The following is a 27984-nucleotide window of genomic DNA, read 5'->3' as shown; positions in this document are numbered from 1 at the left end:
ACACCCCACACACACACACACACACACACGTATCCCACTAAATAGCTAGTGATGGACTCCTATCCCTTGGACCTGTAAGTTTCAAGTGAAGCTTCCAAGACTTTGCATTATTCATGGTGTTTTATCACAGCAATAAAAATATAACTAAGATGAAGTCTTAGGGCAGAAAAACATAGAAAGGGATAGTTCAGCAAAATCAAGCAGATGTTCCTGATGTTCTAATATCTGACAGGAGAAATGTCAAGGAGGAGATAAAGAAGTGCACTTGACATTGATCAAGAGAGCTTTACAATTTTAAGTATAAGTGCACTAAACACTAGTGCACCAAATTTCATAAAATAAACGCTAATTTGTTGTGAAGACACAGACTAACCCCCAACTCAGTAACAGCGGGTGACTTCCATAACCCAATCTTATCAATACACAGGTCATCCTAACAAAAATGGAGAAACTTATGAATTAAATGATGTCACAGGTCAAATTAGCATAATAGACACCTAAGAATAGTCCACCAACCTCTTAAAGAACACCACAGGCTTCACTGTGTCCTTCCCAGGCTGGGGCAGTGGGAAGCGACCAAGTAGTGGATGGAGTGATGGAAGAGGAAGAGAAGGCTAGTGGTTTCTGCACTATCAAGAGAGGCAGAGCTAGAGATGTAAAGACGGTTGTTGTTCTTGCTTCTTGAGACATGGTGGATTACACTGTCCATCAGTAGAGCTGATAACAAAGGAAGGTGCCAGTGAGCCTACGCCTTGTTCCTCTGAGAAAGCTGACCACTGTGTGAGTTACTGTGACTCCCAGAGCTACGACCTAAACCTGGAAGAAGAGCAGGACCTGCAAAGTGGAGACCACGGCTGACTGACATGCCCTGCTGTGCTTGCTTCCCATCATTGGCCTGTGAGAATCCAGTGCTGATAGTGTAGCAGCTAGAAGCCTCCAAACAGATCAATGACTCACTGCAATGAACATTTGCAAGTGAAGCTGTTTGGATAAAAAGGTATACTCTGTGACATACCGCAGCTTCTACAGTGAGATTTTAGTTTGCTTTTGCTTTTTGTTTTGTTTTGTTTTGTTTTGTTTTGTTTTGTTTAGGGGGGAGTTTGCAAGGGCAGAGGGCCAATATGGAGAGACAAGGAAATGAATGGGATGTGGGTGCATGATATGGAATTCACAAAGAATCAATAAAAAATAAAGTTTAAAAAGAGAAACAGAAACAACAAAATAGAACATTCCACCCAAATACTGCAGAATATACACCATTCTCAAAATCCATGGAACATTCTCTAAGACAGACATCATAATAAGACACAAAGTAAATCTTAACAAGTAGAACAATACTGAAATAATTTCTTGTATTCCATCGAACACAGGAAAGCTAAAACTAGAGATGAGCAGCAAGAGAAGCTTCAGCATTTACATAAACTCATGAGAATGAAAACAGCATACTTTTTATATGATTCAGTTGGTTATTTTATACCAAGATACATTTGAAAGCTAAACCCTCTATTTTCGAATATCTGTGGCAGAGTTTTTCAACAGCATCTCCCATGCTTTCTACTGAACAGTTCTTAGTGATGGGGCTTTCGTGTGCACTGTGGGATGCTTCCCAGCATCCCAGACCTCTACTCAATCACCTCCCTCAAGATCTGATAAGAAAGATGTTGGTAAATGTTTTCAGGGATCCTCTGGTGGCAAAATTATTTCAAGGCCATTCAGATATAAATATTCCTACAGTTAAACCAAATGTACACAAAAAGAATAGAATTTATCAGAAATAAAACATAAGCAAAACTTTTCATAATCCTTCAAAAGTATTGTGCTGGAAGTTAACCAGGACTATGTTCAGATCTATTTAATAGGGTTGCCAAATACAGACAATCTTTATTAAATTTTAAATTAAAAATGAATCATGTTTTCAATCTACTTCCCATGCCTGTTTGTGGCATGCTTTAAAATATTATCTGCTATCTATGTGAAATTCTAACGTACCTGGGAGTCATATCCACACCTCCATTTCCTCCCTCTGAGTCTTACTGCTTCACAACACATCCCCTTCCAAATTCATGTCTTCTTGCTTTAGATCCAACTAGTATTGTCCTATGTGCATGAGTGTGGGGCCATCCACTGTAGTAACCAGCAGTCACACTAACAAAGATAAATGACTGTCTGTCCCCCAGCTGTCACCAATTTCCAGCAATCCCTTAGCTAGGGACAGACCACCACAAATGCCTCTCCAATCTGAGTCAGGAGTTTTCTGGATTGGTCGTGAACAGGTTTTGTGTAGGTAACCATAGACGTTGGTGTTCATGAGTGTTTGGACCATGCATGTCATGTCTGGAAGGCAGCATTCGTAGGCTCCCCCCCATCATCCAACTCTTCCATTCTTTCCACACCTTCTTCTGAAATGTTCTCAGCCATCAGGGGAGGATTAATACAGATGTCCCTTTTAGCACTGAGCATCTAGATCATCTAGACTACTTGTGAACTTCTCCATTAACCATTTCCCTCTGTAAAAATAAACTTTCAGACCATGGCTGAGGGCAGTCTATTAAATTAATTATTCTATCAACCAATTAACTTTAACTTGGGGGGCAAGGTTTATATAACAAAAGCCAGTGTACCTGAGAATTCTCTTGTATGAGGGCAACCAGATCTTGGGGTACAGAATTTAGCATTTGCATATACAGCATCAAACCAAACCCCCACCAGCCTACACCTATGAATATAAAGCATAAATATTTAGCAGGTAGCTTGATAACATTACCATTTTGTTAAATAACAATATTAAGTTCCCCTGTAACCTCCCTAGCTGTGGACTTTTAGCAAGGTTTATAACACTAGGCATGAATTCTCTCCTGTTGCTTACCCTTAACAGTCATGACACCATTGTACCACCACTTGTCATGTCTTGCCTGACAGGTTGGCATTTGTGATGGTTTGAATATGCTTGGCCCAGGGAGTGGCACTATTTGGAGGTGTGGCCTTGTTGGGGTAGGTGTGTCACTGTGGGCATGGGCTTTAAGAGCCTTATCTTAGCTGCCCAGAAGGCAGTCTTCTCCTGTCTGCCTTTGGATGAAGATGTAGAACTCTCAGGTCCTCTAGCCTTACATCTGCCTAGACGCTGCCATGCTTCTGCCTTGAAGATGATGGACTGAACCTCTGAACCTGTAAGCCAGCCCCAATTAAATGTTATCCTTATAAGACTTGCTTTGGTCATGGTGTCTGCTCACAGCAGCAAAACCCTAAGACAGTATGTAGTATAAAGGGTCCAGTCATGCAGAAGACCACCGATGTCTTTTCCTTCCAGTGACCTGTATTACACCTTCTACGACTATGAAATCTACTAAGCCAGGAAAACAAAAAACAAAAACTGCAGGGCAGTTCCAGATTGATTTCTCTCTGCCTTCCAACCGAAGTGTATGTGTTATCTCATGCAACCAAGTCTTACCACCTAGTTAGATGAGCAACCAAGAAGAATGGCAGAGTGGCAATAGCTATTTTAAGACACGATTAGGTGATGAGTCATCAAAGAAGTAAAGGGGAAACCTTCTTCATTCATAGAGTTGAATGGAAATGATACATAGTGTACCAAAACCTACCGGCTGTAATAAGCACAGTCCTAAAAGAAGGGTTCGCTGTTGTGTCTCAATTTAAATATCAGAGAAATCTCTAATAAAAATTTAGTGCACCTTAGGGTTGTGGAAAAACAAGAATAAGTCAAATCCCAAATCAGCAGCCAAAAGAAATCATGAAGATATATCTCTCTGGATCTCCTTCTCCCCTCAACCAGCTCCCCTCAGGGAGTGTGTGTGTGTGTGTGTGTGTGTGTGTGTGTGTTTACATGTGAGCATATGCATGAGAAGACCAGAAGAAACTCTCTAGTGTTGTTTCTCTTTGGTCACCTCCCATTTTTTTTTAATGCAGGGTCTCTGTCTGACCTGATGCTCACTAATTGAACTAGTCTGGCTGGCTAGAGATCCCAAGAATCTACCTATTTCCATCTATTTCTTTTTCTCTCAACACTGGGTTTACAATCACACACCTTTATGCCTGGTTCTTTCCCATGGATTTTGGGAATTGAACTTATGTCCTCATACTTCTTGCACAGCTGTCTCCTCAGTCCCATCAATAATATTCTTACCAAGGACTTGTGCAAGAATTATTGATAGAATAATATTCCCTTCACACCTGAAATTTAAAGGGGCTGTCAAAAATATTTACCATTAAACCAAAATGCTCCTGTGCCATGTTTCACAAGTAGCTTAATTTCCTTTATATTTTAAGTTATGCTGTTGTCAATACCATTCTAACTAGCTCACAACGGTTAATGTTTAAAGCAACAACAAACAGTATAAAGTGGATACTGTTGTATACTTCTGTATCAAGGAGTTGAGTGGGCATGGTGGTACTAGCCTCAATACCAGCACTCCAGAGGCAGAGAGAGGAGAATTATGAGTTCAAGGACATCCTCAGCTGCATGCTAAGTTTAAGCCACTCTGAGCTATATGAGACTATTTCTAGAGGTGAGGGAAGAAAAGGAGAAGGAAGAAGGAGAGGAAGATAAAAAGGGAGAGAAGAATAAAGAGGAAGGGAAATGGTTGAAACAAAGAAATCATGTAAATGTTTTAACTGGTGACAAGTAAGCAAGACATGAATCCAGGTGTTCAGCCAGCTGATCCAGGTGTTCAGCCAGCTGGTCCAGGTGTTCAGTCACCTGGTCCAGCGCCACAGCTGGTCCTCCCGATGCTGAGGTCACACAATCTTCTTTCAGGACAGCTGCACATGTTCATCTATTTTCTCGAATCTCTCCTTGTCAGTCTGAGAGTCTGTCTTCTTATTATCAGTGGGGAAATTTGGAATAAAAGAATAAAAGTTTGTCACATGCATAGACCTCAGTTGGAATTTTACTGTTGTCAAAAGAAATTACTTCCTGGCTCGGAAGCAAGTGGAGAGATTTGCAGTTACTAGCAGTGTTGTCCTGTGACATAATAAAAATCCCTTAATCAAAGTTGAACCAATAGATTCTTTATGTTTGTTCATACTTAGTAGCAATTCCAAAACTAATCTACCAATCTACACACAAAGAATAAACTACAAGTGCCACGTTGTTAATGTATGTTTACACTACTGTGTTCTCTCTCTCTCTCTCTCTCTCTCTCTCTCTCTCTCTCTCTTTCAATCCCTTTCTCAAAATGTGGCCTGATATGCAAATAAGGTCATTGCTATGTAGGTAAAGTAAGATGGGGCACTCTGGAACAGCATAGCCTCTGATACAATATGAGTGGCATCCTTACAAGAAGACGCAGACATTCAGAAAAGGGGGGGGGGCGGATAGACCATGAGAGATGGAGGCTGGGGGAGTGCTGCTGGGAAATTCTGTCTTTTGCACTGGACACCGCCATTGTGCTCAGGAACTCAGTGCAGCTCAGTTGCCGGCACACCTCCAAGCTAACGAGGTTTAAGTCAACACTCCAACAGTAAAGCACTAACTGGACTCAGTAAGTTACAAGAACAAGGGAGAGAGAGAAGTCGAGGAAAGGGAGGAGGGAGGGAGGAAGGAGGAGGAGGAGGAGGAGGAGGAGAAGGAGGAGGAGGAGGAGAAAAATCATGAAATTGGGTGGAAGGGGATATGTTGAGATGCCTGGGAGGAGTGTGAGCAAGGAGTTGGGGTGGATATACTCAAGACACAATGTTTATATGGATGAAATTCTTTTTTTTAAAGATTTACTTATTTATTATATACACAGTGTTCTGCATATATATCTGCATGTCAGAAGAAGGCACTAGATCTCATTATAGATGGTTGTGAGCCACCATGTGGTTGCTGGGAATTGAACTCTGGAAGAGCAGACAGTGCTCTCTGAGCCACCTCTCCAGCCCTGATGAAATTCTTGAATAATAAATAAAAGATAATCTAATTTTCAAAGACAGAAACAGGCACAGGGGCACTGGGTAGGAACAGAATCAGAGACAAGGCATCTGTAAGCTGAGAAACGCCAGCCAAAGACTGCTGGAGCTAAAGCAAAGTGGTATATGGAACAAATTCTACCCAAGAGCTCATGGAAGGCATGGTCCCATCAAGATGGTTCCACACTCATGGCCTCCAGAACTGTGACCAAGAGAATATGTTCTATTGTTTTCAGGCACTCTGTTCAAGATATGTTGTTACAGTTGTCATAGGGCAACTAATACAGGACCCTGGGACCCAGTTAACAATAGCTGACCCATGGGGTCATGAAGGAGATTAAATGATACAGAGCTATGAAAAGCTTAACAATGCTGGCACAAACTAAACAGTCGGGAGCTCGTGACACTGATTCTCCATAGAGTTGTTTTTTTTTTTTAGGCATAAAATATAAATTTATTATAAAATGGTTATAAAATTATGAGTTAATAATATAAGTATACATTACCAAATAAAACCAATTGTTAACAACACATCTTACATAAGGAAGAAGAAAGAATTGTTAGTCATTTTTTTATAAAGAATAAAAGTTTATTTGGCTCACAAGTACAGATGTCTCTAGCATAAAAAATGGAAAAAAAAAAGAGGCAATTTAGATTAGATGGGATCAGGATAATGGGGCTTCCTAATGACATTAGAGCCCTTATTAGAAACCTGAGCCATGTTATGCTATAGTAAGAAACCCCTCATCAGATGCTAGAGACATCTGTACTTGTGAACCATAGAGTTGTTAATAGCTATACACTTTACTATAGCAATGGTAGGTGAGCTTCCCCGGCAGGAAGAGTCATATCTCCCACTCCTCCCTCCTCAAGGGTTCTTGCCCAGCCCCTATAAGTAAATAGCACACACTGTGGATGCAGAAGTTCTTACCCATCCATTAGAAACCAGCCCTTAGGGAATGCTGACAGACACCACTTATGTTTCTTTGTGTGAGAACAGAAGAAGGACCCAGTCAAAAGGCATCCTTCCCGGCGGCCCCAAAAAAATGAGCCATCAATCTCCGCCTAGGTGACTGTCACATTGAACATTTTCAGGCAGCTTTTTTCAACCTTGGAGGTTTGGGCAACCTGCCAGTAATGAAGATGTATTAATGCTTAATGCAGCTTAATGTAATAGGTGTCATGTTCATAATTTACAGAAGCTCTTTCTAAAGCATTAAATTCATTTATACTCCTTAAAAGCTACTCAATCGTGGGGGCTCAGTTAGTTTGGTAGGGTTTCTTTTTTAGGATCCAATGATATATAAATTGTTAACATATCCAAACTCATCCATTAGCGCATGTGAATGCAATAAATGTGCCAGAGGAGCACTAACATGATCAGGGAAAGTCATTGTGGTCATTAGGGCTGAGAGCGTTTCATTTATGGCCCTGGGATAGAGAATGGAGGTTGTAAAATAGACCCAGGAGCTCTCGGTGACCAGAAGTCTAGGCTCATTATGCTCAAATGAAAATAAAACAAAGTGGACATCTCAGGCGGTCAGAAGCTACGATGGATTGGGCCTTCTTCTTTATAGGGCTTTGCCCCTCCGGCTTCCAGCCACCATCTTGAGCAAAGGAAATGAGATAGATTGCTAAGGCCTTCACATCCCAACTGTCTGCTTGCAGACTATCGATCGGCTGCTTGGTAAATAACTCCAAGCAAACCAGGGGCCATGAGTAATGAGAGCCCTAGCTGGTTGGGCAGATCAGGGAGGTCAGGAATTGATGGACTTATAAATCCTAGGACCATGTTTCCCAGGTCACCCAGGAACAGTAGAAAGACGAGAAGAAGCCATAGCTGTGTCCATCAGGTGAAGACAACCACGGGCCATTACCCCATTGTCACCTGCCGACATCCACCATAACTCATGCAGCTGTGAATCAACCTCCAACAGAATACCATAGAGTTCAAGAAGTGTGACAGAAGGAAAGGCAGTGACCAGATTTTAAAATATTCCAGAGGAAAGATATTTCAGCTGGTTTGTTTTCTCAGGTCTCTGTACAACTAGGATCAACCACCTTGATCTAGCCAAGGCAATTAAATTTATAGGGGTGTAATTTGCTCATATGTTTGTTGGGTTTTAGTACCATTATTATTATTACTAATATTATCATTATTATTATTGGATTTGGTGGTGGTGGTTTTGGTTTGCTTTGGACATTTATTTATTTATTTATTTATTTATTTAGAGACAAGGTCTCACTACATAACCCTGGCTGACCTAACTCACTATAGAGATAAGGCTAATCTCAAACTCACGGAAATCTGCCCGCCTCTGCTTGCAGAGAGCTGGGATTAAAGACACGCTCCACCATGTCCAGCTGCCATCAGCGTTTTTCAAAATGCACCAGGGAATTCCCAAGTATGGACAGGATTAGTTAGTTTATTTCTTTATGCATTAAGTTATCTAATATTTAGAAGGAGCTACGAAGGCCCTCACTGAAGAGTGTACAGCACATCAGTCAGCTCGCAGGAAGGGATGAGAAACAGGCCGTCAGCATGCTTCTCAAGACCCAGGCAGTCTGAGGTTCTCCTCAGATGAGTAGGAGGCAGCTGAGGTTCTCCTCAGCGTCCGCAGAAGTGAAGAGTCAAAGAGTAGATCTTCTTCCATGTAAAAGCTCCATTATTGATGCCTTCCCTGAGTCCACAAAGCCTGCTGGGTCCTGCCATAGCTCCGCCCCTCACTCACCTGGACAGAGCTGGAGCAGGGATGTGAGACTCTTCGGGGAGAATCTTGCTGAAGATGTTGCTGTGAGCTCCTGTTTGTCCTGGGAAATGTCAGACTTCGTCTACACGGCAGAAGAGTCTGAGTAAGGTCGGTGTGAAGGGTGAATACCGGGCACAGGAGACAGGCACTCTAACTAAAGCACACGCCCGCAAGAGGCTCGTGCGACTAGTGTATCTAACAACCTCTAATTAAGTCGTGTCATGTAGCCAGATTTGACTCGGAGAGAGAAATGCCTACAGTAATTGCGTCTAGTTCATTGTGCAGCACGTTCGCCATCATAACTGCTAATTCAATTGTACGTTCAGCCAGCCAGCTCGTCGCCATTAAGCACGCATTTAATTACTTCAATAAAGGATTAATATGCAGCACACCAAAGGAGGGACTGAACACGGTGCCAAAGCACACAGCTGCTCCAGCGTTTAGCCCAGAGATAAAACAAGAATATCATTGGGCAGCATAATCCTGTACCAAATGCATCATTACTCAGTGAACATTCCAGACTTTTATTTTCATGCTTGTATGCACCGATCCACATGCACAGATTTCCATGTCATGAGAAAGAGCCGCGAGAGGTGCTCAATGGCTTCCCATTGTCATCTCAATAGGGTGCCCGGCCCCACCCCTATCTTTCTCTGTGCTTGTAGGGCTGTGCTTATCTTGTCTCCGGGAGAAGGCTTACAGTCCTACATTACAACATCCTGAGATAAGAGCCCTCCCTTGACATTGTTCCTGCCCTGGCTGCAAACAAGTAACAAACCTGGCATGTATAAAAGAGAGAGAGACAGACAGAGAAAATAACAAAGCAGGGCCCCCCTCCTTCCCAACTCCACCTCAAAGGACAGCCCATCAATTCTGCAGGAGGTACACAATCATTATTGTAGGGGAAACAAAGACCAGTGTCAATTGTGCAATGTTATAAAGCAGTCCCTCAAATTAAAACCATGTACCTAACTGCATGCGATGGCAGAAGCTATTTAGCAGTGATATTTTACAGAAAGGCAATGAAAAGCAATAACTGCTTTATTTAATGTATCTGTTCAATCCAGCTGCCCTGGATAGGGCTTAATAGAAGCTGTCGATCAATGTCAGGCCCTTAGAAATAACTGCAGCAGACTGCAATAAACACGCGGGGAAGATAACTGGAACTACTGATCAGCCTCTTGTTACCTCTCCTGTGCCCTGAGATTTGTCATTTGTTTATGCTACTCATAATGGCTGGCTGCACGGGTATCGCTTCACCCACCTGGTGGTGGTATGGGTGCCTCCTCGGGGTGCAGGAGAGAGAGATCAGGGGGAGAAGCTTCGGAAAGTGAAGGAAGAAGAATAAATAGAAATAGGAGACCCAGGGCAAGGGCGCCATGGAGAGAGAGGAGTTTGGAACATAGAAAGCACACATTGCGGCATCGCTCCTCCATCTTTACCATCTCATGGTAGGTTTTCCCGTAGGATTAATGAAACACACAGCAGTCATGTTTAGCTTCAGTGTCTTTTCCAGCAGTTCCTGTGTTGTCAAGAAGATGCTATGCAGTCCTGTAACCCTGACGGCCCCAACTGGGAGTCTACTGGCTTTCTTCACCCACCCACCCTGGTTCCTTGCTCCAGCCACAACCTTCCAAGATACATCCTACCCCGCCCCGTTTTTATAAATCTAATTTTCATATTCGTTCTTTAAGTTTTGTCTGTGGCTGCCATGGTTCGAAGATGGCAGAGGTAGGTAGATATAGCAAAGGCCTGGTCATCCCCATAGTCTAAAATATTTCCTGACCCATTCTAACAAAAGTTTTCCATCCACTTAGAAGTCACCACCTCAAAGCATGGATTTCCAGCCCAGAGCCCACAGCCCATCTCTGCCCTGGTGCTTTTAAGGGGTCCCTCCTTCCGGAAGTCTCCTTTACTCTTAGGTATAATAACATAAAACATAATTCGTCTTTAGTGCCCCATATCTTGCATCCCAAAGGCTGGCCTCAGTATATATTTTAAACATCCGGATGGAAAAGATGACTGATTTTGACTTTAACCTCCTTATTTTTTTTCTTACCATCCTCTTCCCTTACTAATTTCCAATTAGCCCCACCACACACCATTCAATCAGTAAAAAGAGTGTGAAGGCTCTCCCATCCCAGCTGTCTGGAGACCCCACCTCTGCCCACTCAGTTACCTTGGCCTGGGTTACCACAACCTCTTAGCCAGTCTTCTGATCTTAATCACTGGCCTTTAAAGCAGTGAGGTGTTTAAAATCATAATTACATTATTTAACATTTAACATAATTAAGTACTTCCCGGCAGTACAGTCCAAGAACTCCATATCTATCCCAGCCTCTCTGAGCCCTTCAGAGTAAGGTTGAAGGTGCCACACTCATCCCCAAAGGCACCAGAGGCTCACATGGGTTTCATGGCCTGACAGTTATAGTCTGTAACTGGATACGAACTCTTTAGAACCCCATTAATATCCAACATCTAAAACATTTCCCGTGAATAGAAGGTTTTTTTTTTTTTTCCGTTTTCCAGGTTTTAGAAATCCTGCTTAGTTACCAGCTCCTTATTGAATAAAGGCCAAAGCTAACTCTTACGGCCACCAATCTCTCACATTTTCTTCTCATCACAGATTGTCACAAACCATGCCTGAAGAGCATTGTTAGTTCGTTAACACATGATACAATTTTGCAGCTAATACTCAGCATCCCCCACTGCCTCCTGGTCCTTATTTCCTCTCTAGTCTCCCCTGTTACTCCTATAGTACTTTGGTCACACTGAAGGATAAGATCTAACAAACTCGACTATGTTGAAGTTACAATATTTATATTATTATCATATAAATACACTACTATATTTATACTATATTTAAATGCACACATCTCTGCACACTTGGAAAGGCTCCAAGGGAGCCTTTGAAAGGGAAGAGAATTTTCTCCACACACTTCTAGTGTTAGTGCCCAGAACTTAGGAAGTAATGAATTAGTGCTAGCTGGGGTTTTCTCCCCAGGATCACGTCTTTCCAATTCATTAACAATGGCTCTGTAGTGATCTTTTGGATTAGATCAGTGACTCCTTTTAGATGGATCTACAGTGTATCCCTATGTATAGGACTTGAAGGCTCATACTTCTTTAGATGGCATTTGGGTCCTGCTAGAGAACCATATCTTAGCTCCATTTTCAGACTGCTTTGTTCTCAGACTCCAGAAGCAGATTTAGCATCGACCATAATGAAGCACTGGGACTCTGACCATGCTTCTTCATCGTCTCAGAGTGACTCTCTCCCCACAGTGCTCCCTGGAAACCATGGCTCCTTCTTGGCAACCCAGGTCAAGTGTCATCTACTCAAAGAATATTCCCCTAGCAGAGTATCAAAGTCAGTACCCTTCACATAAACCTCCATCTGATAACAGTAGTTAGCAACTCGGACCGACTGGTTCAGAATCCCTCCTCTGTAAAATGGGGGAGTGCAGGCACGTGTAAAAGCATGGTGACATGCGTACTAGAACCTTCATCATGGACAAATGCCTACTGCCTGGTAATGGTCCTTCTGTTGAGAACACATGAAACAATGCAGTGGACTTATAAAAGATCTTTTTGCAAGCAGAAGGTGAAACTGGGAGCACTTGGCTTAGTTGGAAGTTTTACATGAACTTTGGCCTCAACTTGGAAGGACAACATTAGAGATTCTCTTCTGAGAAGCCCCTCAGTGGTCACTAAGGCAATTGGGCCTCTGATGTGATGGATTGGAGTGCCCAGGAAGCCGTCACCCTGAAACTAAGTCTCTCTGCATCTTAAACACTGTCTTTCTTGGTCTGAAGAAAAGCATAGTCAGGTACGGGAGTAGATATGGAGTGTACACTGTATGTTTTAATCTTCCATTTGTAAGCTGAATAGGATAAATTGAATATTGAGACCAGTCACGCCCTTGTCATCCACACAGGATCAGTTCTGAGAAATCTTCCCACACACAGATATCAAATTTCTTCAATAAAAGTCAGAGAGAATTTGCCTTTAATTATGACATAACAAAAAAAAAAAAGAAATATGTAGATTTTCCACTTTGCAGTGTTGTATAACATGCTTGAAGACAGATGCGAATACTCACAGCCAACCATCGTAGTGAGCCCAGGGAACCCAATGGAAGAGCTAGGAGAAGAACTGAAGGAGCTGAAAGGGACTGCAACCCCATAGGAAGAACTAGAGTGTCAATTAAGAGGACCACCAAGAGCTCCTAGGGACTAAACCACCAACCAAAGAGTATATGTGGGCCAGTCCATGCCTTCCAACACATCTGTAGCAGAAGACTGCCTTATCTGGCATCAGTGGGAGGGGAGGCACTTGGCCCTGTGGAGATTTGATGCCCCAGCAAAGGATGATGCTAGAGGGGTGAGGCAGGAGTGGGTAAGTGAGTGGGGGAGCATCCTCTTAGAGGTAAAGGGGAGGGGGAGGAGGGCTCATGCAGGGAAGACTGGGAAGGGAAATAACATCTGAAATGTAAACAAATAAAATGATTAATGTAAAAGAAAAAGATGCTTGAGTTATGGAAGTATAGTCAGCCCCCCATAGAAATACTTTTAAACGTTGTCTTTGTTCTGAACAGGCACATACCCCCTTTTTTATGTGGTTATTCTCCAACTAATATAATACAACAATGACTCACCTACAATTTACATTTTCTAGGCATTATAACACATTTTATAATTTTAATCATTGTAGATACTACTTAAAGTATATATCAGGGTTATTATCCCTGGGAGGCCTGCTCTTTTCTGAAAGGAAACAGAGGAGAAGTGGATAGGAGGTGGGAGAGCAGGACAGAGGGGAAGTTGAGGAGAGGGAGGAATGGAGAGAGGTTGAGACTTACTTGAGATGTCTTGTATGAGAGAAGGATAAAAATAATTTTAACGTATGATATGGAGTCCAGAGAAGTAGGCAGAAAGGGAGAATGGGACTTCTAAAATAAATATTAATTCGTAGACAAAAGTATATATAAATATATAATATTTATTATATATAATATATTTATAAATATATTTAAATAAATATAATATATTTATTATATAATATGATGTTATATAAAAGATAGTATATTACATTATATATTTAAACACATTAGATACTATATATGTATGTGTGTGTATATATATATATATATATACACATATTTTTTATTTATTTATTTTTGGTTTTTCGAGAAAGGATTTCTCTGTATAGCCCTGGCTGCCCTGGAACTCACTTTGTAGACCAGGCTGGCCTCAAACTCAGAAATCTGCCTACCTCTGCCTCCCGAGTGCTGGAATTAAAGGCATGTGCCACCATGCCCAGCTAATACTATATATGTTTATAAATATATATTTCTGTATATGTATGCATATATATGGGAGGATGTATGCATACCATATGTAAACATTACACTAAAAAACAATTTATTTTACCAGCAAATATCTAACTTCTAATTATAAAGAACATATTGTTATTTAACACTGTTTACAGATAGGTGTGAACAATGGTCTATTCACCCCAGATAGTGAACCCACAACACCAAAGTCCAAATTAGTGAGTCAACTTAGTGAGTCAAAGGGTTTTGTTGGTTATTTACAGGAATATGGGTAAGGAGCTATACACAGAAGCTTGAGTGACTCTAAGTCAGCAGCATGACTGAAGCCCACCCCAGCATGGAGACAGCTCCCACAACCAGGCAACCTGTAGCAAACTGCATAGTCTGCAAAATGGGGAGTGTCTTTTCTGGTGGCTGAGTTGGTCTGAGCACCTTCCAGGAGGCTCCCTGGTCTTTGTTTCTTTCAGGCAATTCCCCTAATCTCTTCTTCTTCCAGACAGCTGAGTTTCTATGAGAGTGAATAAAAGCAGTCTTTACTGGTTATATACTCTTAGAGAAGGAGGATTCTAGTGAATCTGGTCAGTTTCAGAGACTTCCTGAAGGCATTTTGAGTTACTTACTTCCTATTTTACTGAGCTTCCTATCTTAGTAAGGATGGAATGTTCCAACCTTGGGAGAAACTGCTACCCAATACATATGAAAATGCTATATAAGCACTATGGAAACTGCATGATAAAAATAACAATAGCCCAGATATTTAGAACCCTAAAGAAATCAAGGCACTTTATCAGGAACTATGCAGCGCCGGGACAGAAACTCACACATGCAAGGCTGTATCTTTTGGTCATGAGTCACTTTTTGAAAAAAGAATTCAAACTAGGAAGAAATGTAAGAAGCAATAAGGATGGAGAGATGGCTCCACGGTCAGGAGTACACACAGCTGTCACAGAGGCACAGTCAGGAGTACACACAGCTGTCACAGAGGAACAGTCAAGAGTACACACAGCTGTCACAGAGGCACAGTCAGGAGTACACACAGCTGTCACAGAGGACCTGAGTTCAGTTCCCAGTACACACATCCTAAGGCTCAAAATCACCAATTCCAAGGGATCTTTCCATTCACTGGACAACTGTGCTAACTTACACATTATCCCACATAGACATACATGCATTTGTGCATTTAATTTAAAATACAAAAATACATTTGAAACAGGGTGAATTTTGTTTAAAACTGTAACCAGTAAAACAAAAAGAAATGCTTTTTTTATTAGATATATCCCACTGTGTATCAGGCATCAGAATAACAGTTAATGTTCTCCTTCCCTCCCTCCCTCCCTCCCTCCCTCTCTCCCTCCCTCCCCACCCCTCAACTTCCTCTTTCCTCTTCCTCTCTCCATTCTTATCTGGATGAGAGAAATTTGGGGAATAACTAAGTAGAGATTCAGGTATTCAAAGCCTTAATATTTGTCCCCACAATTAGCCCCCACTCCACTACTTGCTCTCACCTAAACCACATAAGCTTTGACCTAAAAGGAACCACTACCAAAAGACTGTGGATGTGGCCTAACTGTCGCAGTCATTAGCTCACTGCGACTGTTCCACCTGCAGCAAACCGAGCAAGACCTGCAGCAAGACCTGGGCCAGTCAATGTTTCTTCATGGACAGAGGAGGAACCAGTGAAGCCGGCTCCCTCCCTGGAGGACTGGTGGCAGTTAGTGGCCACGGGAAGAGGGGAGCCATTTTCTTCCGTGGTGTAGCTACTGACAAGCTGTGCTCGCTCTGGGCAACAACCCATCCTTACACTGACAACTCTGATTAAACCACTGAGTCACACAACGCAGATGTGGAAGTAGGAGAGGAGACTTACTGAGAAGAGATGGGGGATACGGGAGAGTTATGGACATGGGAATGACAAAAATGTATCATGGGTGAAACTGTCAAAGACTAAAACTAAATCTTTTTAAAGGCTGCTAATGAGCACTGAGTTTGAGAACTGAGCAAGAGAGTGTCTCAGGAGCTCTCAGCTCCTCCACTAAGGGTGTGTTAGCTGGGTGGGCGGCTATTGCTATGGCCTCTGGGTCCCTACTGTGCACTGAGTGCTGCTCCTGGGTCCCTACTGTGCGCCGCTGACTGCTGCTCCCTGCGGAGCTTGGCTCTCCTACTCTCCTATTCCTTCTTTGTTAATCTTCGAATTTAAAAATTAACTCCTGATTCTTAATCGTCCATACACCTTGGCCTTTCTTCATACTCATCAAACACTTCTTATGTCTTAATATAGTTCCAATTTGATTTTCAAGCCTGCTGGAAGGACAGATGAAGGATCTCCTGTTGCGAGTGGACGAAAAGAAGGGCCAAGTGCCCTGCAGCCGCCATCCCTCTCCCAAGAGCCTCTGCTACCTTTCCGCTGTTGCTCTGCATTCTGGGAATGAATGAAACCAGAAGAAAATGATATATTTAATAAGAAAGTAATGGGCTATAGCTCGTACAGTACCACTAGGGCCAGAACCTTCTGTGGTTCGGTTTCTGGCCTTTTCACACCAAACTGTACAAGTACCAGTGACAGTGATGTGGAAAACTTAACTCGGATTCTCTCTGCTTATGACTGGTGGGTGCATTTGGAACAATGGGTAATTCCCAGGGCCTGTCTTCCATGGAACATGGGAATAAATCACTTCTATTTGAGGGAAGGGGGTCCCACCTGTCTCAGTTCCTGAGACACTGGACCCGGGAGCTAGGAGCTTGCTACTGTGTCCCACTCCACATCTACTCCAGCAGTGACTTCCACACTGATTTAGTTCCAAATAGTGGCAACAAAGCCAGGCCGGGAACCTGAACACCACTGGTTTACCCAGCATGGCGGGGGTGGGGTTGCCTTACACTCCTGGAATAACACAAAATTAAATCTAGAATGACTTTTCACTACCAACTAAGTTAAGTCTCTGCTTTCACCTATGTTTGTGGGGTGTGCGGGTGTAGATCTCAGACCATAAGCAAAGGTTGGTACAGACAGCTTAGAAAGATGAACAGGTAGGGAAGGCAGAATGGACGGCCCACTGTGAATCAAACAGGGAGACGGAGCTCCCAGAGGAATCTACTAGTGGTTCTCAACGTTCCTAAAGCTGTGACCCTTCAATAACGTTCCTCACGTTGTGGTGATGCCCAAGCTTAAAACTATTTTCATTGCTACTTCATAACTGTAATTTTGGTACTATTATGAGCCATAATGTAAATATCTGTGTTTTCCAATGGCCTTTGGTGACTTCTGGGAAAAGGTTGCTTGACCCTCAAAGGGGTAGCAACCCACAGGATGACAACCACTCACTCTCCTAGATGGAGCCGCAGATATTTGACGCGTTGGATGCAGCCTCTAGGGGCCACTCAGAGCTAATCACCCGGGCTCATTAAAAGAGAAGGTGGAATCCAGCCAACCTCCAAGACAAATCCGCACTAAATTGATAGCGTTTAAAGGCTCCGCTTGAACACCACTCAGAGCACAATCTCAGCCCCAGCGTGCAGCCTCAGCGTGCAGCCCCATTCTACACCCGGGTCCCATGCTGACTCCCGGGCCCACGCGTTTCTGGGAGAGCATCGCAGTGCAGAGTTGATCGCTGAGTGAAGTAACTGAAGCCATTACTGCAGAGCCAAGCGATGTCCTCGTGTTTTGTCATCCCTGTGGTTCAATCACTACGAAGGCTCTCTTAATTCACAGGAATAAAACGACGGGAAGGAACGGCCCATTTAGCACAGCGGCAAGCAGGCTTTTTCCAGGCACGCCACCACTTTGCCCGTGGGAGCCAATTGCCCTCACAGAAGTCAATCAGTTAATCACCCACGAAACCCCAGGAAGAGAAAGAGGAAGTTTAGTGAGAGCGTGCTGAAGAGCGAACCCCGCGGAAGAAGCTAAGCAGGGGACCTCACTGACTGAGCAAACTGTGCACCCACACTCCCTAGGGGCAGCAAGGACAACGGAAGTCCCCACCTGATCAAGCAGAAGGTATCTGGCTGGCAGCCTTCCTCTCATAGAGAGCACCAGCCTCGACTTGGCATCAAAGTCAGCATATAAAAGCAAAGGACAATCTTTAGATCCATCCCACTTGGGGCAGGGTTGTCACTCGGCCTCCTGCCTCCAAGGCAACCCTTTGGATGTGTGGGACAATATCTGGGCCTATTTCCTTATCTGTAAACCCACCTCCAATTTCCCCTCACACACGAGTGACTTACTGTAGTAACGCAGCACACACTGACATAGCACGTATTCAAAACCACTACTGCTCCGGTAGCCCGCCTGTCTTTAAGTTTCTAGTTTTAATGATACATGATAATGGCATGTATTTAAGGGCTGCAGTATGGCCTTTCTCTGCATGTATGTATATATACAGGGTAACGACCAGATCAAGGAACTTAGTATTCCCGTCGCCTTAAACATTTGTTATATTTTTGTTTCGGAACTGTTTAAAATCTGAGAATCAATGAAGCAGCAAACACAGACTGGGTGCCTTCTGTGGCCCAGAGCCTGTGACTGTAGCTGTAGCAATCTGTCATTGTCCCCAAATGAATGGCCACCTGGCTGACAGGTGAGAGGGATGAGCACGGTGCATTTAGGATTATGATTAGAACCGTCTCCATTGGACAAGTCTTCCAAGAGCCATTCGCCGTAACATCTATTCATCTCATCTGCATTTCGCATCAGTCCCTTGCCTTGTTATTGAAAGAATTTAAAAATGATTTGCCCACTGAAAAGGAGACCACTGTGGGCATTTTATCTAGAGCTTGTAGCATGAATGGTCCATATTGACCACTGACACGGGCTTTCCCATGTTTCTGAGTGTTTCATGTGTTATTCCTTTCTTAATTCTCACCGTAATCCTATGCGGGATGCATTGGTATAACCGCTTTCTAAGTGAGAAGACTCAGACCAGCGTCAGTAAAATGGCCGGGTGGGGATTTCTACCATTCAGTCTCTCCCAGAAGCACTGTGTGACAAACTAGCCACACATGAAAATGCCTTCCTCGGAGAGAAGAGATCTACACAGGACTGAGAACTAGAACCTACAGTCTGAGGTAAGAGGGAGGACTTCTCATTACCCTTACAGTGAAGGGAGGAAGGAGAGCACCATGAGTCTGCACTCACCACAGATAACAGAGTTCAGCATAGCAGCCCCAAGCTCCACACCAGCCTCCACAGTCCCAGGCCGGTGCCCATAGTCATAGCACCTAGACTGAAACTAAAAGACCAAGGCTGCAGCCTCACCCAGAGACTCAGCCTTAGACTTTTCCCTGAAGTCCAATGCCTCAGGCCAAGTATATCTTATAGGTGGGTTCCTTAGCCTTGTGTACCAAATTGGGATGGATTAGGCACATTAATGTGTGTCTTAGTTAGGGTTTTACTACTGCGAACATGCACCATGACCAAGGCTTACAGGTTCAGAGGTCCAGTCCAGTATCATCAAGGTGGGAGCATGGCAGCATTCAGGCAGGCCTGGTACAGGGAGAGCTGAGAGTTCTACATCTTGTTCCAATGGCAAACAGAAGACTGGCTTCCAGGAAGCTAGGAAGAAGGTCTTAAAGCCCACACCCACAGTGACACACTTCCTCCAACAAGGTCGCAGCTCCTAACAGTGCCACTCCCTGGTGCTAAGCATATTCAAACCACCGCAATGTGAAATAGAAAAATTTTCCAAAAAGTCTAGGGAATTACAGAGCATCTTCTTAGGCTAATTACCCAGCTAATGAAGCAGCTTCAGCATCCCTTTAAGTATGACCATACTTTTTGGATAAAAATACCTTTTGCTTTTTTTTTTTAATTTAAGTTTTATTGCATTATGATGAGAAAAGATATATCATTTCAATTTATCTGAATTTGTTAACATTTAAAAACATATTTTGAGTAAACAGACTTACATCACACTCTTCCTTCCCTTTTGTACACCAACTCCTCCCAGAGCACCCCCCCCACTTCAATACCTGTCATACCTTTCGTTTTTATCATATTCTTTAAAATTTGTAAAATACTATAACAATAAAAATGAGTATTATAAAAGTTGTTTGATATAAAACAATCAATTGAACAGTCTTGTGTAGATGCTTGTCTACAGCAATACTGAAAATACATGTTTTTCTCAATGTAAATTTTAAATAACTCCAAATATATTAAATGTATGATAGATATATCAAAATAATATATCACTATTAGTTTTTTTTAATGAACATAAATAGATAAAGTATTTTTGTTTGTTTGTTTTGTTTTTAGTAGAGCTTAAACTCTTGGGTCTTACCATGGTACAAACCCAAAGTAAGAACAATTTTTGGACATTGGAGTTCATTGTAATAAGACTGTACTTCATTGTCTCTTACATCACCAAAGGATTTTACCTCCATAGTAGCTAAGCTAAGAGTTGACAGTTCTGCTGCGCCCAGGAGTGAATTGTAGGCATGATTTTTGGATACAGATTTCCTGCTATAGTAAAAGCTATTTGACTTGAGTGATTGTCTTCATTTCTCAGCCCACAGGGAACAGGTTACATTTGTTTAAGAAATGGGTGAGTATTGAGATGGTCTATGCATGAAGTCATTCATCAACTGTTTCAATGAAGAAAGGTTCTGCTTGGAGGGTGGCACAGACATTGGGTGAGGGTAAGATTCTGGTCCCTTGGCTGTGATGGTTTTGAAAAACATTCATCTCAGAATAAGAGTAACTTATAAAGTCCTCTTCTTCAAAATTGATACAATAATTATAAATATCAAGCAAAGCATTCAGTCTCACTCTCTGCTGTTCTCTTACAAGCCACCTCCCAAATTAATTGTCTATATTTCTTTTGGCTGTGTAAATAATTTTGAAATAAGTAAGCTGTTCTGAAAATCATAGTATAGTGTAAAAACATCAAATAAACAACCCTACTAATAGAGAGGCTGAGACAGGAGAAGCATGATTTCAAGACCATTATGTGGCAAACAGCATGACCCTGCCTTGTACAAACAAGCAGAAAGTGTATATGGATTGTACAATATTGGACCTATTTCTCCAATTACCAATTTAGAGAGACCACTAGATGACAGCCAACAAATATCTAATTCCTCATATTTTTAAAGTTCAATCGTTTAGGATATGTTGGTAATATTAATTTTCATACTAAGAGATATTAAGGAAAAGTGATTGTTACTTCCTGTTATTTTTGTTTTTAGAGGTGGAATTATGTTTGAGTGGGTTTGTTGAAAGATTATTTTCTTGGTTCTTCTAGGGTGTAGATTCACTCCTTGTGTTGATGTTTTCCATCTATTATCCTTTGTAGAGCTGGATTTGTGGAAAGATATTGTGTAAATTTGGTTTTGTCATGGAATATCTTGTTTTCTCAATCTATGGTAATTGAGAGTTTTGTTGGGTATAATAGCCTGGGCTGGCAATTGTGTTGTCTTAGGATCTGTATGATATCTGCCCAGGATCGTCTAGCTTTCATAGTCGCTGGTGAGAAGTCTAGTATAATTTTGATTTGTCTGCTGTACTGGCTAGTTTTGTGTCAACTTAACACAGCTGGAGTTATCACAGAGAAAGGAGCTTCAGTTGAGGAAATGCCTCCATGAGATCCAACTGTAATGCATTTTCTCAATTAGTGATCAAGGGGGAAAGGCCCTTTGTGGGTGGGACCATCTCTGGGCTGGTAGTCTTGGGTTCTATAAGAGAGCAGGCTGAGCAAGCCAGGGGAAGCAAGCCAGTAAAGAACATCCCTCCATGGCCTCTGCATCAGCTCCTGCTTCCTGACCTGCTTGACTTTCAGTCCTGACTTCTTTGGTAATGAACAGCAGTATGGAAGTGTAAGCTGAATAAACCCTTTCCTCCCCAACTTGCTTCTTGGTCATGATGTTTGTGCAGGAATAGAAACCCTGACTAAGACATCTGCCTTTATATGTTACTTGAACTTTTTCCCTTACTGCTTTTAAAATTCATTCTTTGTTTTGCGTATTTGGTGTTTTGATTATTATGTGACAGGAGGAATTTCTTTTCTGGTCCAGTCTATTTGGAGATCTGTAGGTTTCGTGTATGTTCATGAGTATCTCTTTCTTTAGGTTAGGGAAGTTTTCTTCTATAATTTTGTTGAAGACATTTACTGGCCCTTTATGTTGGGAATCTTCACTCTCTTCTGTACCTATTATCCTTAGGTTTAGCCTTCTCATTGTGTCCTGGATTTCCTGGGTGTTTTGGGTTAGGAGCTTTTTGCTTTTTTGCATTTTCTTTGACTGATGTGTCAATATTTTCTATGGTATCTTCCTCACCTGAGATTCTCTCTTCTATCTCTTGTATTCTGTTGGTGATGCTTGCATCTATGACTCCTGATCTCTTTCCTAGGTTTTCTAACTCCAGGGTTGTCTCCCTTTGTGATTTCTTTATTGTTTCTAGTTCCGTTTTTAGATCCTGGATGGTTTTCTTCCTTTCCTTCGCCTGTTTGATTGTGTTTTCCTATAATTCTTTAAGGGATTTTTGTGTGTCCTCTTTAAGGGCTTCTAGCTGTTTACGTGTGTTCTCCTGTATTTCTTTAAGGGAGTTGGTTATGTCCTTAAAGTCCTCTGTCATCATCATGAGAAGTGATTTTAGATCTGATTCTTGCTTTTCTGGTATGTTGGGGTATCCAGGACTTGCTATGGTGAGAGAATTGGGTTCTGATGATTCCAAGTAATTTTGGTCTCTATTGCTTATGTTCTTATGCTTGCCTCCCACCATCTGGTTATATCAAATACTACCTGCCTTGGCTATGTCTGACTAGAGCCTGTCCTTCCTGTGATCCTGGTTGTGTCAGAACTCCTCAGAGTCAAGCTGTCTCTGTGATCCTGTGATTCTGGGATCCTATGATCCTGAGACTCTGGGTGTGTCTGAGCTCCTGGAAGTCAAGCTGCCTCTGGAACCCTGAGATCCTGGTGTGACCAAGGTCTTGGGATCCTGGGATCCTATGATCCTGGGTGTGTTAGACCACCTGGGAGTGGAGCTGCCTCTGGGTGTTGTGCCCAAGGTCTGCTCAGGGCACCAGCCCAGACAGACCAGAAGGAACCCCTACCTTTTGCTTTTTAACGCAACCATTTTGTCATGCAAAACTAACTAGGTGAAAATCATAGCTAATTACAGCCACTTGGAATCTTAAGAAGAAGCCAACAAATACTAGAGGAAAAAAATAGCATCTTTCCACAAATGGTACTAGTAAAACTGTGTTTGTATGTAGAACAATGAAATGAGACCCATACTTATTACCCTATGCAAAAAAAAAAAAAAAAAAAAAAAAAATCCCAAATAGACCAGAACCTCAGTGTGAAACCGGAAACACCAAAACTGCTAGAAGAAAATGTAGGCAGTGCCCCACATGATACACGGATGGGAGAGGACTTCCTTGGAAGACTTCATTTACCCAAGAATTAAAGCCAACAAGTGGCAGGGGGGAGGGAGGGCTCATAAAACTACAAAGCTTCCATCCAGCTAAGAAAATAACCCATCCAACTAAGTGAAGAAGAAGCCTGCTGGGTGGGAGAGAATGTTCCCATCTACACAATGATGTAGAACTTCATCAGCTAGCTCTATGTCAACTCCACACATGCTAAAGTCATTTGGAAGAGAGAACCTCAGTTGAGAAAATGCTCCAACCAGATTGGCCTGTGGTACATTTTCTTGATTGGTGGTTGATGTAGGAAGGCTCAGCTCACTGAGGACAGAGTCACTTTGGGGCGGGTGGACCTGGGTGGAAAAAAAAAAAAGAGCAAGCAGGCTAAACAAATCATGAAGGAGCAAGACAGTAGACAGCAGCCCTCCATGGCTTCTTCCTAAGATCCCGCCTTTAATTTCTGCCTTGACTGCTCTCAGTAATGGAGTATGACTTAAAATCCAAGTACTAAGGAGGCAAAGACAGGAAGAGTTCTATGAGCTCGAGGCCAACCTGGTCTACAGAGCAAATTCTGGGATGCCAGGGCTATACAGAGAGGCCCTGTCTTGAAAAACAAAAACAAAAACAAACAAACAAAAAGAACGTAAACTGAAATAAACACTTTCCTTGCCAAGTTGCTTTGGTCATGATATTTCATGACAGCCACAGAAACCTCAAGTAGACCAGAATTAATATATACAGAATATCAGAATATACAAAGAACTCAAAAGTAAAGAATCACAAAAACAAACAACCCAATTTAAAAGTAGGGTAAAGATCAGAATAGAGAGTTCTCGAAAGAAGAAATAAAAATGTTTAAAACTTAGCTCACAAACTGTTGAACGTTCTTAGCAAGTAGATAGATGCAAATTAAAACTAGCCTGAGATTTCCTCTTCTTCCAGCCAGAATGACTGAGGTCCAGGAAACAAGTGACAACAAAGGCTGAAGACGATGTGAGGGACAGACCGACCCCCTTCACTTGCTGTTGGTGGAACTGCAAACTCATGCACCCCCTCTGGAAATCACTGTCAAGAACTCTCAAAAAGCTAAAATAGTTAGAACAGGGGAGCCAGCTAAAGCACTCACTAGCACACGCCCAGAAGACGCAACAGTCTGCTCCACAGACACCTGCTCGGCCATGTTGTTCACCTCTGCTCCCTTCACAATGGCTGGGAGACTGAAACCGCCCACAAGTCACTCGGCTGATGAGTGGCTAATGAAAATGTGGCACATACACACAGTGGAGGTCTACTCAGCTATAAAGAAAAATAAAGGCATAGAATTTGCAGATAAAAGGATGAAATTAGATATTAATATTGAATGAAGTAACCCAGACCCTGAATAACAAATGCTATATACATGTGGCTCTTTGTTTTTTAGTTCTTTGTATATTCTGAATAGTAATCCTGGTCTTGCTTGAGGTTTCTATGGCTGTGATTGAATACCATGACCAAAAGCAACCTGGGAAGGAAAGGGTTTCACTCAATTAGAGGTTATAGGTAGATGATAGATAGATAGATAGATAGATAGATAGATAGATAGATAGATAGATGATAGATAGATAGATAGATAGATAGATAATAGATAGATGATAGATAGATAGATAGATAGATAGATAGATAGATAGATAGATAGATAATAGATAGATAGATGATAGATAGATAGATAGATAGATAGATAGATAGATAGATAGATAGATAGATCATCTATATCTATACCTAATCTATATCTATCTATGTGTGTATGTATGCATGCATGTATGTGTACACACACACACACACACACACACACACAGAGAATCCATTCAGTATATAATTTAGAAGTGCAGTCTAAGAATGCTTCCATAGCTTTCAGACCCCAAACCAAATGGAGGAAATCTACCACAGAAGAGACAACTCTACCTCTGTGAAAATTAATTATTACAATTTCTTTGTGTCATTTCATTGTTTAAGAGGTTAACCTTTTCCCTACCCCGCCCCCAAAAGCCAACCATTAATCTTCAAATGATATAAATGGGTTTTTTTTTCCCCCTTCACTTTAAAATTCACTTAAGGAAAGCTTGGCAGAGTCGCCTCCATCCCTATGTAATGTATAGGACGCTGCCTGGGAGAATGGCTGTTGACTTTTAAGATAAGAGCTCTTAAGGATCTTTAAGCCATCAGGCAGCAGCCATCAGAACAAATAAATGAGCGCTTGCCTCTTCTCTGGGCAGGATATGCTCCATGACCTATCTTTTCTGTGACCTACAAGGCTTTAGGAGAAGAGACTCTGAGCTTTATTGGCAGTGCCACTATTAGACAGACTTCCCTCTCTCTTCCAAGCTCTTTGGGGGTCAGCTTGAAAGTGAGCATTAAGTGAATGGCTAATGGAATTAAGGGTATAATAATAGAAGGATATAGTGAGACAATTGTATTAACAAGGAATAAATCATGTTGAATGTAAGGTAAGTGTTTTTTAATTGATTGATGGGAAGGATGCTCCACAGGTTTTGTCGGGGACTAACAGCCATTTACCTCCTCATCTATAGTAAAAAGCCAAAATGCAGAAAAAAGATAAGGAAATTATGCAAGGGGAAAGATAAATTATTCAGAGAAGATGGCCGTTTTGTGCTGACATCACTAATGTGAAAAGGTACTAAATCTTTGACACTGGCTTCATTCCTTGGTCGCTGTGGGCTGACATAGCATCTCGTTCCAGAGATAAAGAAACTGACCTGTTTACTCATGATGCTTTTCTGCATGACATAGATGGAAGCCAAGATGCCTGGACACCGGAAGACACGGCAGACATTCTTTCCCACCTTGAGGCTGACTCTTTCCCCTTGGAAAGCTGCTGTCCCTGCCTGTGCTGCTGCCCTACAGTACCCTGCATCTACATGGCAAAGCTCATGTGTGGACTTCAGGGATGGAGTGGTTAACTACAACACATCTGAAAGTAAAATTGATGCTGAAGCAAACAAGGTGTATTACAGGACAGGGCACTGAGGCAGGAGAACAATACATTTGAGGTCAACTGGGTTATATGTTGTGAAGTCTTGTTTGATAAAGAAAGATTGGATGGAAAGGATGGAAGGAAGATGGATGAAAAAAAACGAAGGATGAAAGGAAAGGAGGAAAGGAGGGAGGGAAGGAGGGAGGGGGAGGGAAGGAGGGAAGAAGGGAGAAAAGCAGCTTTAGAAATTCTTACAGTTACCAGATCCCCTCCTTGAGCCTGCTTCTCTCCTGTTCTTACTGCTTGGTCACTGGTTCAGCCCACACCAGGCACGGCAGGCATTCTCACTTAAAATTCAGGTATGAAGGAGAGTGAGTTGATTCTACTTGTGTATGAGAGAAGTCATTGCTCTTTTCCTCCCTGCGCACACACATATGCATGTGCACACACAGAGACAGACAGACACACACAGAGACATACATACACATGAACACACACACACATACACACAGAGACAGAGAGAGAGAGAGAGAGAGAGAGAGAGAGAGAGAGAGAGAGAGAGAGAGACTAGTTTGGGTTAATCCCTTACTCATCATCCAGAACACTTTTCTCCATATCACTGTAAACAACTCATAATAAACCTATTTACCAAGAAGCCCAAACTTCTTTAAAATCTCCAACCTTTACCAGTTCCCTTTTCTTTTCAGAAGTAGATTTATATGTAAATGATAGTAATTTCTCCTTTGATATTACTCTCAGGAGGAAATGGACCTGACGACTCCTGTACACCTAGCATAGGCCAGATATCACACTGGACACTTAAGATCATTTAAATTTTGTTTCTCATAATTATGCTTTGCAGTAAATACTATCACCCTCACCTCACAGGTAAGAAAAATAAGATTTGAGGGAATCCAATACTTCCTCAAGGATTATACCACCTATTAGGCAAGAAGGGCTGGCTCGAACCCAGGAAGAGGGCAGCCTGCAAAGAGATTGCAAATCCAGAAAGAGTCTGCTGGGAGCACCAAATGCCACCTCAAAAGACACCTGGACAGTCTGTCTTTGGGTCTATAATAAAAATAATTTCATGGTTTCCAACTTCTTCGGTTATATTTTATTATATTATCCGATATAATAGAGGAGACATGAGAGTGAACTTGAATAAAGGAATCAGCCCCAGTCCCGTCCCTTACAGGATGAACAGTATACACTCTGTACGGATTTACCTGATCTTGGAATTGGACGCTTGCACTGTGATTTGCACCCCAAGGCCAGTGAATGCTCCAACTAACACTCCTTATCCCACTTCTCGCATGTAAGATTAGTCATTTTAGACCCTCCCCTTGGCTCCATAGCCTGGCTCACAACTCCAGGAGAAGACTCCTGTTTTACCAGAAACCACACCAACACTAGGGACCTAGAAATCTAGAGGAAAAATCAACTGAGATGACGTCTCAATTCTGAACATCTACACCCAAACATAAGGACACCTACATTTGTAAAAGAAACATTAGTAAAGTTTAAATCATACATCAAACACCACACATTAATAGTGGAAAACTTCAACACCTCACTCTCAACAATGGGCAGGTCATCTACACAGGAGCTGAACATCAATAGTGGAACTAACAGACATTATGATGCAGGACATTTCACTCA

This window comes from Mus musculus, chromosome 5 (genome assembly GCF_000001635.26).
Source record: "Mus musculus strain C57BL/6J chromosome 5, GRCm38.p6 C57BL/6J".
NCBI classification, from domain to species: Eukaryota; Metazoa; Chordata; class Mammalia; order Rodentia; family Muridae; genus Mus; species Mus musculus.
The sequence above is the reverse complement of the archived record's forward strand: the minus strand, read 5'-3'. Positions refer to the sequence as shown.